Genomic DNA, 4,912 nt, shown 5'->3' with positions numbered 1-4,912 from the left:
TATTGGACATATAGATTTTTGTATGTGTGTGTGTGTGTGTGTGTGTGTGTGTGTGTGTGTGTGTGTGTGTGTGTGTATATAAATATGTCTGAACATTATTGGACATATAGACTTTGGGACATATAGATTTTTGTAGTTATCTGTTACTCTGAGAGGTTCTTCTTCCTGGACACTCACAGCCACCCACGTTTAAATCTTTTATAGGGTAGTCATTTTGAACAGAGTTACTTAGTAGCTTATGAACTGAAAAGGCAGAGCTGCAGTTATTAGAAGTGAAATTTCAGCTAGTGGTGTCCAATTAGGGTTGCAATCTTCAGATGTGTACAACACAAATACATGTGGAACACACAATGGTCTCTTCAGCCACTCATTCCTGCAGAGAGCAAAATTTTAAGAGCACCGTCTTGCAAAAGAAATCCACTTACAAACAAATTGGCTAAAGTCCACTTACAGATTAATTCATTTCTGGTCACGGGTCACTGTGATCAACAATGCTAAAAATTAATCTTTGTTAGGAAATCACTATGCACGTGAGCCTCCTGATCCCCCAATTTAGGAACATGAAGTACCTAGTTACCAGGTTAACACATCTCAAACCTCTGAGGGAAGTCTTTGAACTTCTCTACTAGAGAAAGATTTCTATTTCAAATTTTCCACAGTAATCTTTACATACTTCACATAGCCCCTCAGAAATCCCTGAGTGCCTTTAGGGGATCATTCCAACCTCTAGATAATGCTCAAGTTTCTCCTCTTACCAGTATAATCCCCACTGCATTCCCACCCTACTCATCTCTCAGGGAATTGTGTCAAAAAAGAATCCAGTCTTCATAAGGAGACACTTGCTTTGAAAGGATTATTGCAGTAGGCATAGGTGGACTACTGCAATAGGGAGAACACTTTGACCATGAGATTTACAAGAGTAATGTCAAGAGATAGGAAAAAAGATGTTTTTCTTTTATAGGAAAGTATAAACAAGTCTAGAAAGAATCTGATGTGGGAAAGTGGGATAAAAGGGTGGCATGATTGGAGAGCAGATCAGAGAACGTTTTACGCTGAAGCCAGCCTGTTCTCGGAAGGGCATATTAAGGATATGCTGTATGATAGCTAAACTTCAGGGACCTGCAGGAAGGAGAGAAGCTAAATCACAGTTTGGTTAACAAACATGTTGTTCCAGCTGATCAGCAGGGGCAAGTAGTTCAGCTAATCATTTGTGAGGTAAAGAATGGGAATTTGGAGAGATGTGTCTGAATTTGCCATAGGTAAACAAGTGCGGAATGCCTCTGTCTTATCTAAGTCACATGAAGAAGAGTCTTTGTTTTTTTGTTTGTTTGTTTGTTTTTTTTACTAAGCTGTTTCCAAAACACAAAAGGGTGAGGAGATTTTTAACGTTCGCTGTTTTTCAAGATCACAGGACTCAGGTAAAGTTCAGTGCTCTCCGCTGGCATGAGTCAAAGACAAATTGACATTAGATGACACTAAGGAAATAAAGCTTTCAGTATGATGTTGAGTAAAACATTCAACCTATCAAGTGGCTTGTATGATGTGCGTTTCTTAGATATGCCTAATCTAGGTCATGGAATGTTAAGGATTCAAGATAGATCAGAATTCCATATGCAGATCTGGGGCTAAATCATAAAAGTGTATATTTTCCAGTCTTTCTGTACTTCTCCCTTGTAGCACAGAAGACAGGGAAGATCTTCTGTGACCTCTCCCTGGGTAATTTATGGGGATATCTAAGTCTTTATCCATTAGATGCTTTAGGTTCTCAGTCATCTCTTTTTACTTTGGAGATACATCTGACATGAATCAAGCAGAAAAGAAAGAATTTAATGGTGTTAGGATTATGGTGTTAAGAATCAAAATGTCCTAAATTACCAGACTAAAGCATTCCATTAAAAGAAAAATCAAATTGTTTTCCTATATGAATATTACTGAAAAATGTAAATAGCTTGCTGCAGCTGGAATATCTGCCTCTGGATCAGGAAAAGGAGCACAAAGATCTATGTCTTTCCCTTGTTTTTTCCTCAAAGTCCAGGAGAGCAGACAGGTGAACAGAAAGATACTGCAGATTGCCCCTAGGCTAGGCTTCCAACACAGATATACCTGTAGAGGAAAATATCCCTTCTAAAAACAATATATAGTAAAAATAATGTTAATTTACACACCATGGTTCAATAAGAGATATTCAAAAGTATTTTACTCCCTTGCCTCACCCAAAATAAATTCTATTATTTGCAGAATTCAGAATTAATAGGTTAATGAAAGAGAATACAATAAGGCAACACAGGTTTTAAGGACATGAATGAAATTCACTTAAGAACTGTCTCCAATTATAATAGCTTGGGAATTAAGCTATTACCATACTGTCTGAAACATAAGAAATACAATATTTGTTGTGCCCATTACCAAAATCTGTGTGGAAATCAAGTTCAAGCCCCATAATAGCTAAATTCAACTTTCTATAAGGAAAATAACACAAAAAATGAACACAGAAATGATAGAAATAAAACTTCTAAGCTGGAAACTGACTTTACTACTGCTAAATCATATGAATAATTTCTAATTGATTTGTATTTGGCAGAAATCTTATATATCAGAATCATGTTCATCTATTTATCACAATATTCTATATGTCACATGGAAACTAATACATTGCTTTGTTAATATTTATAGTTTTCTTTCTAGTATGGCTCAGAGATATTTAACATTCTAAAACATAAGCATTTATAATTACATGGTTTACATTTTGTATTCTAATTTTTAATACTGCCAAGACTATTTAGCATAACTAACTTTTTAACTATGTACTCTTTTCTCTCTTTACCATTAGCATATCAATCAAATTTGCATTATTCTGCTTTGCTCATTTTATTAAAAGCGAACTCAGGGCACAATTGACTTTTCATTTGTTTAACAAGTGAAGAAATATTTACCCTGACAGCCATTGCATTGTAGAAATTCATCTTCATAGTATAATATGCTACCTGTGAATCAAGAAAAAAAAAAGATGGCATACATTTCAGTTATACAAAGACAGTGCGGCCTATTTTTACATATAAAAGATAAGGATCTTTATACATAATACATAATAAGAGTTCTAGGCTTAGAAAAATGAAATCAAACTTTGTATTGAAGAGCTAGGCTTCCTAATACATAATGCAAGCTTAACCTGAAAAATCTATGGTAGTCAAACTTGGAGCTAATGGAGATATATGATCATAAAATGCTCTCCGCTGAGTTTGATAATCAATGGTGCTCTACTGAGAATAGAATAACAAAGCAGAAATATTCACAAGTGCTGGTGACACGTAGTATTGTATGATTTATTCACTAGGGTTCTTTTAGCCAAAACTCACAGAAACATAAAAGGAATTCATATTTCAAGACGTCTAGTTTAATGAAAAATTCAAAGAAATGCTTTCTTCAGTTGAAATCGTTCAAGGATATGGATGCAGTGATGGAGTAAAATTGTGTCTTCCAACCATCTATGCAAAATGTTATGTACTTAGCTGCCTCCTGAGTAATCCTTGGGAATTCTGTTTCATTTAATATTCATTTTAACACCATAAAATCATAAATACAATGATATCATGTTACAGCAAATCTCTTGCTACAGTGAAGGCTTCCTAATGTCTTGGTTTCTTTCTAGTAAAGACACATTCATCTATTAATATACAAATCTCTGGTACAGTAAATAATCATTTAGCAACATAGCTTATTTCAATGAAAATATTGCTTTAAATAATGCTTCCACATCTGTTCTTTTAATTAAAGATATAAAATTAACATAATTTATGACAATACAGTAACAGTAAAAGCAATGAAATACATATTTTTCAACATGATATACAACTTTATCCATTTTTATTCAATCAAAACTCATGCAACAAATATAATGTGAGCCCATTGCTTTAAATAATGCTTCCACATCTGTTCTTTTAATTAAAGATATAAAATTAACATAATTCATGACAATACAGTAACAGTAAAAGCAATGAAATACATATTTTTCAACATGATATACAACTTATCCATTTTTATTCAATCAAAACTCATTCAACAAATATAATGTGAGCCCAGGCTATAGATATTATGTTTCAGGCAAAAAACAGAGAAAAGTGCCTTTAACGTTTATGGAGGAGTTTTCTTCTGTGTGACAAACAGAAATTCAGATATGAGAGTTTCACTGTAATTAGTGTTGTTTGAATTGCCTGGTCTGATACAAAGCAAATTGTCTGTGGAGAGCAGCAAGGCTGGATTACTTATCAACAGTCTGCGCAATTAAGAAACAGTTGGCTGCAATGTTGTTTACAAATGAACACAATGATGTTACTTCATTTTAAATTCTCTTTGTTATAGCAAGCAGGCATAAGTCTTGGAGTTTGAGGTGATTTAAAATATTTACTTTAAATAACATATTTCTTCAAATCACAATAAAACAGATATTGACATTAAATATTTTTGTAAAGAAGAAATATATTGGAAATTATATATTCCAAATAGTTCTAGTACAGAAAAAGATGGTTATCTTCATTGTTTAGTTAATAGTGGAGAGTGTGTGTGAACTTTGAACTTGAGTTCAATTCCTGACTTCACTTTTACCATCTGTATGGCCTTGAACAAGTTACTTAATGTCTCAGTCTTGATTTCCATCCTTACAAAACAGGGCATTACATGCTTCATTGAGTTGCTGTGAAGATTAAAATGAGATAAAGTATTTAAGGTGCTTGGGACATAGTCCATAGTTATTATGAGAGGGATTATCAATAGTGCTAATCATTATACATTTTGTGGCTAAAGATACGTAATTTAACTCTATATATGTAAAATTCCAAAAAGTATAAAGGGCTAAATTTTCTTATGAAGTAATGAAAAAGACAGATACAGCTTTTGAGATTAAGAATTCTGAATT

General features: G+C 33.4%; 1 long non-coding RNA gene across 1 annotated transcript in view; it reads right to left on the bottom strand.

The window, feature by feature from the left end:
- Window positions 1-2,933: 2,933 nt before the first annotated feature.
- LOC103581230 overlaps window positions 2,934-4,912 on the bottom strand; it is a 17,005-nt gene continuing 15,026 nt past the window's right edge. Inside the window, exon 3 of the long non-coding RNA XR_549636.1 lies at window positions 2,934-2,984. This is a non-coding gene — a long non-coding RNA (uncharacterized LOC103581230). The remainder of the gene's footprint in view (window positions 2,985-4,912) is intronic.

The sequence above is a fragment of the Galeopterus variegatus genome, unplaced genomic scaffold (genome assembly GCF_000696425.1).
Source record: "Galeopterus variegatus unplaced genomic scaffold, G_variegatus-3.0.2 Scaffold12611, whole genome shotgun sequence".
Taxonomy (NCBI): Eukaryota; Metazoa; Chordata; class Mammalia; order Dermoptera; family Cynocephalidae; genus Galeopterus; species Galeopterus variegatus.
This window is presented reverse-complemented; position numbering and strand designations above follow the sequence as displayed.